A 16,381-nucleotide genomic window follows, 5' to 3' on the forward strand; every position below is an offset into this window, starting at 1 on the left:
GGATTTGGATGGCTATAATCCAACAGGCAGGGCAAAAATGGGGAACCAGGGGCTTGAGCATGTGCCAGCAGCCAGAGTACAGTCTCTACAGTCATCCTGGATCTATGCTAGCACAAGTTAAAACTCGTTCTGCTGCATCTCCCTCTCCATCTTCCTTATATGTGCATACACTGTGCTTACCACTTTTTCAGTTGCACAGACATACTTGGTTTCCAGTTTGTTCTCAGGCAGGACCAGGAGGAGGCATACGCATATTAAGGTGTTTTTACAGCTCTCATATCTATATGCTTGCAAGATCATGAGAATCTCCAGTTTCACTTTATATACATAACATACTCTGGCCAGATACGCACATGCAGGCACACGCACTTCAGTCCTCTTGGTTACAGAGAAAACCTTGAATACGGGACCTGGCTGGAGCTGCTGAAATAACGTCCCTGGCAGCAGGAAGCCCAAGAGTGGCTGTCAGAATTAGGGAAAAATGCCCTCACCTAGAGCAAATCCAGCCAGAGCACTGCAAAGTGACTCTCCTGCCATGCCCACACTCGTGCCCAGAAGTCCCTCCAGTCCCTCCTGCAGTGTCCGTCAGGGCTGGCACGCCAAACGGCCCTGTGCACCACACCAGCTGGGCAGTCAGGACTTGCAGCAACCCATGTTGACCTCCAGCTCGGTGAGAAACTTGCTCTGCTCATGTCACACCAGGAGCTCAGGCAGGTTAGCTCCTAGAGCCAGGTACAACAGCTGAGTCTTGGCTGCTGCTAAGACAGACATATTCCAGGCTGCTCATCTCTCTGGGTCTTCAGCATTGATGATCAGACTTGGGAGCTGGGATGGCGCATGTTCTGAGGCAGAAACATGAAGCTGACTCTTCACCACCCTCCCAAAAAGCATATAACTAGCAGTGAAAAACATAAAAGGTTGACTCAGTGTCTAAATTAATGACTGTCAATATAAGCAATACAGCTACAAGTCTGCAGGGTCATATGGCAGCCTACGAAGGCTCGAGCAGTCCAGATCATTCGAAGTCCTTCATTTAACAGAGCATTTTCACCATGGCTGCAATTTCTGCAATAATAACTTTGAGCTTATCAAGCCTCTTCATTTTCACCATACTTCTCTGTCTTCCACAGCTCGCCTCTGTCCTTCCTCTTATTCCCTTTGCCCTCATCATCCTCTAAAACACTCCAATACATCCCCTCGTCTGGGGAGGATGACCTTCATGCATCCCAAACCTGCAAAGTCCTGATTTGGTCCAACCCAACCCATTTCAGCTCCCTAGCACGAATATTTCCAGTAAGGATCCAATCCACTGAATTCCACTGTGTCCAGCTGGGGTTTCCTCACTGCCTGATCCTGACGGCATCCCCCAGAGCTGTCTACACACATGCTTCACCAGGAGTACCAGGAGAAACTCTGACCCTGTCCCATAGTGGAGCCGATCAATTTTGGTGGCCAACCTGACCTTGTCACTGAATGCTTTGGATCACCAAAATGAATGACCTTTTGAGTCCTGTACATACATCTTGCTGGACACAGGAAAAGCAAACCACAGGGTCTAACTCCTGTGAATTCAGCCAGAAATGTTTAGCACTGTCCCACTGTATAATATAATATCCTTAATTCATTCCTCACTTTAAAAAAAAACCAAAACAAAACAGAAAACATGGATAAAAAGCATTTTCAACACATCAGATAACACTGCTGTGAAAATCTGAGGAAGAGACATTGGCAGAGGCAGGGAACTTTCTGAAGCTACGAGCAGCAGGCTCCTCCTGACACCTCCATCAGCCTTGACAAACACACTGTACCCAAACTTCCAAACACCAGCCTGCCATATAAGGTGTTGATATCTCTGCAAAGGCAAGACGAGCTTTAAGGCTGCAACGAAAAGGATGAGAGAGCGCTGCCGAAATCTGGCAGGCTCCTAAAGGGAGAAGAGCTTTTTATCATAAATGTTTCTTAAGTTATTTGGGGAAAGAAAAGCAAATCAGAAGAGAAGTTGCAGATAGAACAGCCACTAAATTAATGTTTTTCCTTCTAATCTACTCTACATGGTTCCTGACTGTGCTGTCTGCTGCAGTTTGCCAGTGCTTTATACAATACAGAAAAAAAATATGCAGAGAAATCACAAGGCAATGATTATTACTGAACTACTCCCTCTCTGAACAATTTAGCTATACCAGGTGGCAGGGATAGTTAGTAACAGCTAAATAAWCCCCCAGATAAATACATTTTCAACCTATTAAGCAACTACAATGATATATATATAAATATATATATATATGTATGCGTGTGTGTATATATATATATATTTATTATGACTGAATAGTATTTTTCACAAAAATCTGTGAGTGCCACATTGTACAGAGCAAACCTTTCTGTGGCTTTGGGTTGCACTCATACTTACTTCCAAAAACGAAAAAGTTGGGCATGATTCGGTTACCGTGGGCGCACACAGCCAGAGCCATGGTGCACGAGCTGCTTTGCCTGCAGAACTCCTATTGAACAAAAGTTCGCCAGAAACCAACACCCAGCCTCAAACTAGTCCAATCCTTCAGCAAACATGCCACAGCAACGTACCCTCAACTCTTCCTCTCTAACCGGCTGTCTGAGAGCAAGGAGCCTCTTCTGCCCGAGCCCAAAAYGACAGCAAAGCAATGGGCCGCGCCGAGAAAGAACCAGCGAGCTCTTACCTCTCTTTCGGCGGCCAGAGGCGCAGCGCGGGCAGGGCGCGGTGGGCTGGAGGCAGCAGGGACGATGCGGGGCTGCTCGCAGAGCGGCACGAGGCCTGGCCTGCGTTCACGAGCTGCCCCTGTCAGATTTTCCAGCAGCAGAACGGCAGCCAAGTCCCTGCCCATGCCTGAAGAATTTCCTGAACAGCATTCCCGTTCTTTTTCTAACTGCTTTGAAACCACACTGTCTGTACTTCAATAAGGCTTTGTCAGGCCAAGTTACAGCTACTGGTCTGGCTCCAGAGAGCAATCGAAAACACATGTGCTGTGCATTAAAAGCCCCCTTCTCTGTGCACACATTCATACACAGACATCCCCCTCTGCACCGAGCCCATCAGCCTGCATGTCTTGCGTTTGCAGCTACGCTTGCATTTGCAGCTACAAAGCTAGCCACGTCTGTAAAATATAGACATCCGTATTTCTGGGTTTGGTAGGGATTTTGCCTGGGAAGAGGAGAAGGGGGCGGGAGGGGTCCCATTGCCACGCACGCCACCTCAGCTCTGCCTCTTAACGCTGTGCGGGTGCCAGTGGTCACGGTGCCTAGGTTAAGTCAGCCCTGCCCAACCCCAACAGGCGAGGAAACACAGGCATTAAAATCTCAGGGCACCGCCACTCTCCTCTTACCTTTGCCTCTGTCTCTTCTAAAAATYGTGAGGAAAAGAAAGCATATTTTTAGCATCTCTAGACTCAATTCAGCACATCAGAACTGCATCCTAATCTTGACACATACTCCTGTATCTGCTTATRCTAAAAATAATACAACTATTTTTGAATACTTTCATCCCTCTCTGCTCTCCAGCTGTCCTAACCTTTAAAAATATTTTAAGCACCGTACATCTCCTTTTAAAGAAAATTAACATCACTTTGGTGTTGGCTTAAGGAAAAGAAATAGAAGATATAATGTTATATACCTTTAATCAGAAYGGGTCCCAGTTCTTAGTATCTGTAATCATTTCCAGATAACAGCACAGGTCAAGGCAAGGAACATGCGCTCCGTGGCTGGAGGCGCCCTGCTCCTGACACGTGCCCGCGAAGCAGAGCCGGAGTAGATGTGCAAACGCACATGCATGTCCCCCTTATTCCACCACAGCCAAGTCCCACCAAAGATGAAGCACAGCAGCAGAGTTGTCAAGGTAACAATATAGAAAAGAGAAAGTTTAAAGAGAGAGAGTTGCATTTTTCCCTCCTTACGTTCCTTTTCAAAACCGTGCGCTCCACTTGTATCGGGTTATTCTGTGCTGTGATTTACCGAGGCGCCAAGTCCAGATGAAGTGTTTACAAGAGACAAATGCGGCTGGGAATCAAAAATAATTGAGAGCCTTATGTATGGTCTGGTCCAGAGCGCATCGAAGGCAGCAGAAAGCCTGTTGCCTTTCACAGGCTTGGGATTAGGTCCATAGCAAGGACTCCTTTAGCCAGTGGGAAGGGGAGCGGGAGATCTGCCTTTCACACCCCGCAGTGAGATCTCCCAAAACCCGCGGGTGCTGCGCAAACAGCTGGCCAGCAGCACTTAATCCGTCCTGTTTCGAGAGCTGCTATGGTAATGCCGTGAGGGGCTTCCAGCAGTGCCCTGTCCCGGTACCAAAGTGCCCATTTCTAACTCCTGCAAGCAGCCACCCATCAGTCAACACCACTGAGCAACCTGTCAACATGCACAGGCCAGGTTCGGGCAAGCTAGACTAGCACCTGAACTTCACATATATATTCAGTGGGAATATATATGGAATAAGATGCTATTTTACAGAAGACAAGACAATGGGAAAGCTCCTGATCACCCTGCCTCAGTTTGCTAAACTGTAAGCCAAGCAAAAGGCATGCACACAAGCCACATAAACGTGACCACTGGTGACAGCGTTTCAGTTCTGTTTGCACAGCTTGTGAAAATTCAGCTTGTGCCAGAACAGGAACCACAGTCTCTTGGATCCCAAATCAGGAGAGCTATCAATGCAACCAAAAGCGAGTCTCCAAAACTGGCTACAACAGCAATGATAACATCCTTTGGGTTGGCAGCCAGTAATGACCGAGACCACCAGCGCCTCAAACCTTTGCAGTCTCTTCTTTTAAATAAACTGAAATAGAAAAATATGAACTGTAGATTCACATAATTAGATCTTCAGTCATAGGAGACAATCAGGCATCTGCAAAGCTGCTTGCAAAGTTATAGTAGCCCTTGCCTTCTGTTTTAAATTTCCCACAGGTCTTTATTCAGCAAACCAGTGAAGTATGGTGACAGGCACTAACTTCAATGGATCGATGTGTGTTTTAAGTTAAGCACATCCTTCAGTGCTTTGTGGGTCCATGATTTTTTATGGCAGCCTGGCTCTGGCAGGACTAATAGTCAGACCATTCACTCTGTGGAAGTACGGTACTTTGAAATTATTCATAGTTCTTTACACAAAATGGTAAATCAGTGGATTTCAAATTTTTCTCAGTGTTTGGACTCTTAAACATTTGGCAAAAGTGGTGCATAGCCCTTTAATAATTTCACAGTGAGAGATTTCTATGTACCCTACACAAATCTCTCTTTTTCTGTCATTTTTCACAGCTCCCTTGGGAATAGTCCACAGGCCTGCCATACATCTGTGGACCACAGGCTGAATCTATTGCTGGAGATAACTTAATTCCTTATTAAAAATGTAAATTATCTCTTCGATGTACCATACTTTCTAACTTCAGAATTTTTCTGTGAGTGAGCAGCACACTGGCAGGTAGAGACATGGCGAGGTGACAGTATTAAGACTGCATTTTTTCCACTGGCATAATTAGTAGGCCAAGTCTATAAATATTTACATTAAATCTGTCAGGCATCACACCAACCTCACTGATAAGGGTGTCTTACTGTAAACTGCATTAATGTCTAACTATTTTGTCATCAAGTAACACAGAAAATGTTCCTTCGAGCTAAGCCGTTTTGACTAAGTTGTTTTTAGCTCTTTCTCATTTGGGTACAGGGTTTACTGAGGTTTGATGACCCTTCTTTTTTCTGTTATTTAGCTATCACTTGTATTACTGCCAATGCTACCAAAAATATATGAACCTTGCAAATGTAAAACTTAAGCTGGTATCAACATAACTATCTGCATAACTGCTACTATTTCTCAGTATTGGCAGCACTATGAGGATTAAAAAAAGGTTTTTTTACTAAAGCTCTTCAGCAAAATAAAAACAAATTAACTCCCCCAAGCTTTGGCATCTTTGTAGCTAGAGATTACAACGGGTCGGGACTGCCACTTTGGGCAGGAAATCCACCCCACTGGAAAAGGGAGGCTTCACACCAGGAAATCCTTAAGACCTATGGCTCCGGCGGTAACATCTCCATGTTTTGTTCAAAACACCGTGCACTGTTGTTCTCACCACCCCTTTGTGCCCCCCGGGCTTTCCTCGGCAGCGGGAGCCATTCGGAGGCTATTCCTCCCGCGGGCCTGGGTGCCCAGCAGAGCCGTGGCTTTGGGCGCCGCGGCTCTGCCCTGCGGCCGCCGCTCCGAGGACACCAGCTGGGATCCTCCCACACTGCCCCAGCGCCTCCAGAAATCAGAGATCTTGACCTCCTTACTTAGCCGCTCAGTAGTGCTAATTTCAGTATTAAAAAGACCAAAGCCAGGCCTACAGGCTGACAGGGAATGGACCCAGTACCACCAATTCCCAGCACTGGCAGAAAGGATTTGGGAGCAGAAAATTTCCTTCTACCCTACCACTTATAGCTGACCTGTTTTTTGCCTCCCACCTCTTCCAGAAATAGTTGAAAATGACTGTTTAGTATTTATTATTGATGTAGCAATATACATAATTAATTCTGTTTAACTGATAAAACCTATTTGCATACAAAAGAAAACTCATGGGAATTTCATGCTGTGCAGATTTCCAGGGGCTTGCTGAAACATTCCCAAAATCTTCCTAAGAAAAATCAGAGTAAAACAAATACACAGAAAGTATCTGCATGTAAGCCCAGGTGTGCGTGCACCTGGAGTGGAGAATGAAGTCAAAATGAAATTTTTAATATCTGAATGAGATAATTAAGCAATCTCTTGCTTTGGCTTTTCCTCCAAATGACATTTTTTATTCCATTAAGTCTTTTGAAATACGACAACAGAGTCAGTATAAATGTTCAAACGTTTTTAAACTCTAAATTGAAAGGAATCATCTGCCTAATTATTATTTGTTGCTATTTTTTAAATCAGTTGCAGCCCTGGACTCTTGTAACAGATCTCTTGCATATGCATGTGTAAAGAGAGAAGCTGAGACTTTAAGAGCTACGCTTCCTAAATGCAGAGTTAAGGTAGCTAATGGACTAGCAAGATAGCTATTTTGAGTCAGGAATAGTAAGCAGGGGAAAGGAGGCTACATATTAGCACTCCTGAAGGACTCTCCCAGCCCTCAACATGTGTTCGAACAGGATGGAGAGGACTGCAATTAGAAAGGGAGGGGAGGAAGAGGACCCCCAAATTTGTTCAGCCCATGGGAATGCTTATACGAGAGGAATGGATCTTAGCACGCCCAGCAGGAGGAAAGAAGCTTCATCAGAGGAAGAAAATCCGCCTCTGTGTGTGTGAGTGTGTGCGCACGCAGCTATAAGGACTCTTACAACCGGTGCTTAGAGACCAACACACTCTGTGCGTGCAACAGTGAGCTGGAAGCAATCAGACCTTCGGAGTCTGCATCATCACCTACTGCTCTAGTTTCTTCAGATGAGATAAATATTGCAACATTCTAGTAAGAGAATATAAATCTAGGACTGGTTATGAGATGTAAGATCTTCTAATTCCTTGAAACTAAACACAAAGAGAAGGACAAGGCCACAGAGCTAACGCCTTTGTGGCCCTGCTCTAGCAGACAGGGCATTCAAGGATGCACTGAATTTTCAGCAAATGAGAAATTCCAGTGACAGCAGAGATGACCCTGAAGTTGAGTCCCTGCTTTATACAATCTGTACATTAAACTATTTAGAACTGGGAACTAAATTTTGCCCCTTTAACTCCTCTGGAGCTAGCAAACAGCAGTATCACAGCTAAAAGGGGACCAGGAGAAACAAAATAGCGGCAACAACAACAACAATCCCAGTTCCGTGAGCATTTTGCAGGTGGCCTGGAGAACACTAAGTTGGGCAGCAGGCAGGGTCTCCTGCACAAGGCTGATAACACCGCAGAAGTGCAGGTGAAGGGTTCAGGGAGTTGGAGGACTGAGGCCGAAATGCCCCTCCAGGCTTATTGGGCTGCTGCAGTCCCCGCACAGTCGTTGCTCGGTGCCTGGATTTTAGAGAAGATCCCTCCGCGTCTCTGCTGCTGCTGTGAGACAAGGATCGAGGCGGCAAAAAGCCATCGAGGAAAGCAGTGATTTTTCCTTCCACGTGCTCAGAGGAGTTTGAGAAAAGGGGAAAGGAGGACGGAAACGCAAATCAATATTTAACTTGCCACAATAACAGCAGACTAATGCTCAGTGTTGCACAGGTCGATCTGAAACACCTATATCGAGAGCAACCTATGCCTGACGGCTGTTTTGTCCGTAGGGTTCAAGATGCGCAGACTCCCCAAGCTCATCTGCAGATTGCCAGATGGCAGCTCACCTAAGACGAAAACTCTGTGCTCTGCTCCCATTCCCACAAAAGCCGCTGCAGCATTTACCTGGCCAAAGAGCCCCAGCCGGGGCCACATGCAGCTCTCCCCCCCAGCCACTGCTCTGTAATTATTCTGATGATTTCAGCCATTTGCAGACTCTTCTCAGAAATAATTTAAGCCCAGCAGAGCTTGTTAATAGGTAAAATGGAAACTGTTCCTTTTCATTTCTCTGGCAACATTACTGCAATTATCCTGAATCATTCTCAAACTACGTGGGCTGTAATTTCAAGGCAATATTACTATTACAGAGCCCTGTTCTTCCAGCCAGCATGTGTCATTCTCCCCATCCAGAAGTTATTTATCAATAATCAGAGAGGTCTTCATTTACAAATGATGGAGCCTCTTCATTTGCAGTATGACAAGGAAACAGCGTGAGCGTCACCATGCAAAGGTGCACAACTTCCCTGGGCTCTCCCTTTTCTGCAGGATTGGTGTAAACAAACACAAGAAAGAAAGAAAGAAAAAAAGTGAAGATTAATTTTATACAGATGTAAGAGCAAATATTCAGTTGGCCAGATGAATAATTATTCTTCTATTAAAGTCTTAATGGTATCCAAATTTATTATTCTTATCTGAGCAGCCTCAACCTTGGCTCATTTGGAAATCAGGTTCTAGGCACACAGCTGCTCTGTAAGCTTCAGTTAGATATATGCCCCAATTAAAACAAATCTTCACCTTAGTCTTCAGAAATCCTCTTCTGGGGGGTGGGAAGGGGCTCAGTTTCTCTGCCAGGTCTTTTGTGATGTTTTTTTGAGCACGGATATGTCATACTGCCCATATTTAATGCAGAGAGCAGTCGCTGGTCAAGTGGAGCTGTTTAGCAGTCTGTGCGTATCACAGTCTTTTCCTTTCCACTCCCTATTTTGATTCTGTCAAGAAAGCAGCTCTGCTTGTTCTTTCACTCAGATATACTTTTATTACATCAGAGAGCTTCACACCACCGGATGCACCCAAATTTGGCTCTGCAGAACAATTTTTGCAGGCAGCGTATCTGTATTCTTACAAAGCAATTAGCAAGATTCTTGCAGGACGCTAGCAAGGCAGACTGCCAGTCCCCAAACAGCCCTGGACACCGCCATCTGTTTCCATGAGCTGTGGCACGTCATTCTGGACACTAAGACTTTCATACGATAGCACGAGCCTCCTGACATGAGCAGCAGTGACCTTGATGCAAAACACTTGATCCAAAGGGGAACACTTCATGTCCTCCTCCAACAACAACATCGGCCACTCGCCATCAGGCTCAAACCTGAGGTACAGGCTTCTCCAGAACTCAAAGCAAGGAGGCAGCAGTCCTAGCAACTGAATTATGATCTATCTTTGGACAAATTTTGCAAATTCTTTTTTTCTGTTTATATCCTGCAAGAGGCGAGAAAATACTTACTGCTTATAAAGCAGCTCATGACAGTACGCAGATACTTGGAGATGTAATAGAGTGAAGAATTACTATGCTTATAAATAAATGCACACAGGCGTATACACTCACATATTTTGAGTTTTAGCAGAGAATGAGGGGGAAGGTTTAAAAAGGAAATGGATAGGGCCATTCAGCTAAATGGAGATTGCWTGGAATGTATGGGCCAGAGGGAAGAAAAAAAGAAAAAAAAGACATAATGGCCTGAGAAATAAATGTACGTTTGCATATCACTAATCACGCTTGACCTTAAACACTGCCAGAGAATTCAACATGGTAGAGGCGTATCTGTGGGGATATTTACTTCAAAGACCATGAAAAGGCCATTGTGCAAAAATTCCAGACTCAGCCTTATCTGTGCAGATGTAGCCCATGGCCCCTCACCTCAGTAGCTCTGTAAGTTATTGGCAAGATGCCACAAAGTGGCAGCGTCATTTAACTGGGAAATCCCTTTCTCCATCACTGTAGCTATTACTTCTCAATTTCTGAGAGGATTCCTTGTGCTTTCCCATATCCGGCTGATTCCTTGGAGCCTGGGCTGGAGGTTGCCTGGGTGGTACAACAAATGTGATCAGATAAGACTGCAAAGTCCAAGAAAGTTGATGAGACCATTTGCACTTGGTCTGCTCTTTTGCAAATATTTATGTAGTTCCCCAGCTGGAGAGGCTTAGCCCTCACTCCAGTGTCCCAGAGAGCTGCTGCTGCTGCTTCCAAATTTGCGTGAGCCAAAGAGTCATTCTAGCACAGCGTGTAAAAATGTATGGCCCCAGCACTGCATGGAAGAGAGAATCAACCTGCCTGCCCCCTCTGCTACAGAGTGAAGGGTCAACATGCAATTTGGTTCTTGACGTCCTCTTTTTCTCCTATAAATGTACCATTACAATCCTGGGTTACCTGTGAGCCCAATGATCCCAGCAACCTTGCCCAGTGCCATACTGCAGAAATCCCTATTGCGTAGCTGGAGGAATGGAAGAACCTTCATTTTGTAACATTTATTTCTATATGGTTGACAAATGAGCAGTTCATTGTGCAATTCCTACTCTGACTGAGCAAACATACCCTACGGTTTGGCAGCAACAGCTTTTTTTTTTTTTTTTTTTTTTAGTGGGACACAGGGGAAATCTTGTCTCATTCATGTATTTTGGAATGAAATTTCATCATTGCTGTGATTAATGTTAACATCATTTCTGCCCTAAATTCCCCATTCTTTCAGGCTAAATATATCCTCCTGGACTTCCTGATAGTGTCCAATGGGAACAACAAGGGGAGTGAGGGCAAGGAGAGAGAAGGAGAGGGACGGGTTTTGTGTCCTGCACCCAGGCACACTTCTGGAGCAAAGGAGCTGTCAGGAAGGTAGCAGAGCTGTTCCTTTCTAAAAAGTGAGGGGCTTTGCCTTCCCGGTTTTCTCCCCAAATGATGGGCAACACTTTCTCCAGACATTTCTCAAAGAGTACCATAGTTTTCAAGCTATTCCTCACTCAGAGCTATATTTACAATTGCAGTCTAACTCTATGAAATCACTAACTGGTAGTTAGAAAAAGGTTATCTGATTTTGTCTTTTTTCCAAGTGCCCATGTGGCTTTTTCTCATCACTCAGAAATGTCCTGCCTTCTCAGTTTCTGTGGATTAAAGGTACACTCAAGCTGGAGTAAACCTTCCCTCCACTAAGTCAGAAAATACACAAAGTGAAAAATTAAATCCCTTTCCCACAAAACCTGTTTCCAAACACAGAGATGATCTAATAAAAAGCTTAATGCTTTTGTAACCTCCTTGCCTGACAGAAGATCAGCAAAAGAGCAATAAGTGCAGAGCGTTTGTTCCCAACTGTGTGTGAAAATATAAATATGTATTTAAGTACAATGACATTTAAGTAACAAGTAATGTATTGTTGCAGTGGGGTTGCACACGAATGCTGCAGCAGCAGATCCTATCTGACAAGGCCAGAGGCTAAGTGTTTCTCAATATGCTGCTTTACTAAGTGAGCATCTGACCCGTTTGTACGAAGCAGCGCTGCCCTGCCTTCACGTTAACATTGCTGAGCAAAGCTTCCCCGTTTCGCCCCTTCCGCTGTTTATCATCATCATAGCAAATCAGAGCAACGAAGTTCCCATCCCTGCTGCCACACAGAGGTTAAACCAATCTCGCTGCAACAGAGCAGCAAGGCAAGTGCATTCCCCTTAACCTAAATCAGCCCGGTACCCGGGCTTTCGAGGCGAGCGGGGGGGACGTGCTTGCTTGCAGGGAACGCGGCTGTGAGCGCGCTCTGGAACAGGCCCAGAGTTTTACAGGTTTATCATCCCCACGCATAAACTACCTCCCAGTCGGGCCCTTTTTCACTTACCTGTTTTTATTATTCTACAGCTGGAACTTCACCGCAAATCTCTCAAAGGTTAACAGGCCTGTCCAGAAAGCACAAGAACCAGCCCTGCTACAGCCTATGAATTTTAATGCTCTACATTACAACAAGCGTGCTATTTTTATACCTGATAGCAGTCCACAATCAGCAGTATTTCAGTAACTGTATAAGATATGACAGAGGCCAAGGAAAGGAACAATAACGGTTTGTGCAACAGCCAGCCTGCAAATAACAAGAGAAGACCACCAGAAAGGTGGAAGGGTGGGAGGGGGGGAACGTACCAGGGGAGATTCAGAGAAACTCCAGCAAAGGCACCTCCATCTGCTAGCTTTACAAAGCAAGAAAATTTTGTGATCCTATCGCAAGCTCTGCAGCTCTGGAATTGCACAGTCTCATACAGCTGGTCTGCAAGTGTTTCAGACAGATGGTGATCCCCATGTGAAATTAGTCAATCTTTCTTTGATAGGTTTGAGAAAGTCCCATCGCTGTCTCCCTAAGAGAAATGACATCTTTTTGCTGAAAGTTACAGGTTGTTGCAGGCAAAAGGATAAAAATACACCCACGCACTTTCTGTATCCACTGTACACTCAAGCTGTCCATGTATTTTGCAGCAAGGAATACTTGCATGCACTGAGACATCTCTGAGGCACATGCTTTTTAAACCAACATGTTTTAGAAGTTATTTAAAAAAAAATAGCTACCAAAATATGTTCATTGCATCTTTGCATCTACTGCAATGCAGTGAATAGCAAATCTATAAGCGATACTTAAGCCTCACACTTTTCAGTAAAGGATTTCTGAGCACCTTATGGAGAAATACTGTCACTGGGCTAAAATCAGGCCACATCAGTTTTTCGGTGCTGTAATGAACCCCAAACTTGCTTAAATAGTGGAGTAAGGACACTTGCTAAAGCAGCCCTAATAAGGCTGAGTAATACTTCACTCTCGCCAAGAAGCCATGACTGTATCAGCCTGTGCATCATCAGTCTGGCTCTGCTTGGGGCCCCGGCTGAGCCACGCTGCTGAAGTTGTAACTGGAGGCTCCGGGGTTGGCGGATGTGTCCAGCAGGCCTTCGGCCCCGCAAGCACGGCACGGCAGCGTGATTCACACTTTCAGTGTGTCCCTTAACAGAGGCTCACACAAGCATTTGGCACGACTCAAACTCCATGCAGTGCTAGCCGCAAATAAATGGAGTAACCATAACATTTCATGAAAAAACTGCTTCGGTGACTTCTTTAAACAAGCACCAGAAACCCATCAGCATCATACTTTCTACATCTTTTTATCTCCTTTGTAAACTAAGCTAGCTTGCCTAGATTTCTGATCTCCTTCCAGTGTCAAGGTTGTGAAAGGGTAAGGGCCAAGCAGTCCAGCTGGGGGAGAAGCCTGTGCACAAGGGCAGCAGCAACGCGGTCCGTCAGTCCAGGCACAAAAGCTGAGATCGGGCTTGAAGCACAAGGGCTGGCTGGCCTGCACCGCAATAACACCCCTTACACCAGGTCCCAGTCAGAGTTTAGTCTTATCTATCCTAAATTACTTGCACTTCTATATGAAGATGAACCTGCAGCCCAAGGAGTCCTTAAATACAAAATTTGTCACAATTATGTGCTGACATTTCCTTATAATTATCTTAACTACTTCACTCTCAAGAAAATGTGGTTGAAAATGCAAGAAAATTAGGCTGATCATTTGCTCATAATTAGAAAGATTCAATAAAACCTGGTGCTTAGCATGTTTGGCATCTCTATACTATTAATACAAAATTAACCTCAAAGATCTCTCTCTTGTTTTTACTGCTTTGCTATCAAACACAGCGGATCTGACAAGGATGGTCTTCCATAAACAGATACATTCCTCCTGTGGAGTATTTAAAATCATTGCTCTGTCCTCAAAGCAGTTCCCTAGCCCTCCAGTTTTCCCTCCTGCTATGGTTACACAGCTTGGAGAATTATGGGCTTAGTCCTGTTCTAAGAAGAAACTCATTATGGGCATTTCTGTTGGAAGCCTGGTTACTTATGAAGAAAATAAGAAGTCTTATTTCCATGGAGGGAAAAATAAAAAAAATGTATAGTAATCTCGTAGCCCACCACTCCAAACTTCTTTCAGTCAGTACTTAATCAAAAAGTTTGCTCAAAATGTTAGCTTCTTCTTGAAGCTAAAAACAAGAATGAATATGTACACCTCAGCACAAAAGACATCTTATCTAGGGAGCGCTGATGAAGCTAAAGCTCCTGGTAGGCTCATAAACCAGACTGCCGTAATTCACCTGTGGATGCAACTTCCATCTCTTGATCTAGCCACAGAAAATCTCTAGCAGGTGATAGACAGAAAGAGCTGCCTGTTCTCCTATGCAAAATGGCCCTTGTGTCATGGAAGTGCCATTAAGTTTCACGGGGGAGTACAAAGCTGTCATTAGAATTAGTTAAGAATGCTTATCTGTACTACAAAAAGATATTTATAGAGCTCCTTTCTGCTGTCTCTCCAGAGCAGTCCAATATATCTTCAACTCCATACACAAGCACCTCCATTTACCACTCTGAGTATCTGATCTTCTTTTCTCTCTGAGAAATTTTTCTTCTGTCCTTCTGTTGTAAGTCTGAAGAATATGAAATAAAAGGTACTGCATATAAACAGTGTACAATATAATGTACAACAGAACTTCTAAATTTGAAGTCACCCTAAGATACCAAGTTCGTTTTCTTTCTAAATGATTGATGCCCTGTAGAAGTGGTAGTAATTATATGGCACAATGAGGAGGAAGAGAGACAATTTGAATGATACAAGCATTTAGTCAAAACATATCTGAACATTCGGAAAAAAATTCTTTAAAAATGCTTTGCCTGCATACGACAGCATTATCATCTGTAAAATGGATGAAAAATAAAACCCCTCCAATAAGAAAAGGAGCGAAGAAATCTGTTATACACTGACGCCACCTACCAGACATCAGTGGAAGCAACAGGAAAGAGTCATGAAACACAGAATACGGCAAAAATGAAACACAGAATACGGCAAAAATTAAGTAAGATACGGCTCACAGCCCCAAGTCTCTCTTAGCCAGCAACAAATCCAAAAGCTTGTTCTGTCTTTCCTTTTTTCTCAGAGCAAGGATCTCAGTGAGGACAAATACTTCTCACTTCTAATTGTCAAGGTATCAGGAAGAATTTTTAGACTTCCCTTCCCAACACAACTTTGAGGCATAACCTATATTTACAGGACTCAGAACTGTCAATATTCTTCTCCCACAAACTACTATTCTCTTTTGCAAGAAAAGGAAAACTTGTTTTGCACATTTTCTCAGAGCCTCTCAGATCTGCTTTCACTATTTTGACCAGCAAGTCCAAGCTTAACGAACTCTGTAAGTAGCTACACTGTCAACTGATCACAGTTCTTACTTGTATGTGGGCACCAGTTTCCAAGGATTGCCGGATATTTGGCATGGGGTTGCTACTTCTCTTTGTCTTCAGACTGGCTCAGATTTATAGCTGGCTCCAAAACACATCTCAAGGTCTTGTGCCAAACCTTAACAAAGCAGTCACTTTTCAAGGAGCGAGATTTCACCACCATTGAAGTTGAAGCCGCTTGAGTTGCCCCCCTAGACCTCCTGTTGCCCTCTGTCTCCTCAGCCGCTCAATTGGTGCCCAGAGAGCGAGGTGGAACAAATGAACCTCAAAGACAGCATCGCTCTCAGGAGCGTATTATTTTAAAGGAAGCACGAACATCTGTGTATTCTGATCGTTTGTAGCTTGCAGACAGGATAGAAAACACACAGAATCCAAGCACATGAAGATAGCCAACTTCACTGGGGGTGATGCTTTGATGTCTTCTCAGTGTCTGTTCCCTGGCAGTTCACCTTCATTAGCAAGTCCAAGGCAGTCAGGCTGCTGCTCCCACCCCTTCCTGCTCTTGCCATACCAAATAGTTTCAAATTGCTGATCCCAAACCCTCACTTTGTATCTACCTTCAGATCAACCCTTAACTTCTGCTAGGGATAGCCTAGAGGTGGTCTGAACTCTTTCCTGCAATCACTAGTTTTTGTCTCAGCATTCACTTCCTTTTGCAAAGTTTCTGGTCTCTTGGAATATTATTTTAACTCTATTTGTGAAGGCTTCAGGTCTTGTTTTGGGACTTGTTTTATGTAGACTTTTTGTGGATTCTTAAAAATGCACCCTTCATGGGGAAGTCATGAAGTCAGGGGAACTGTTTACATGCATAAAATTCTACTTGTGCTGTACTCTTTGTATAATCAAGGTCAAAAAAAAAAGT

This window comes from Apteryx rowi, unplaced genomic scaffold, assembly GCF_003343035.1.
Source record: "Apteryx rowi isolate R43461 unplaced genomic scaffold, aptRow1 scaffold_2, whole genome shotgun sequence".
Lineage (NCBI taxonomy): Eukaryota > Metazoa > Chordata > Aves > Apterygiformes > Apterygidae > Apteryx > Apteryx rowi.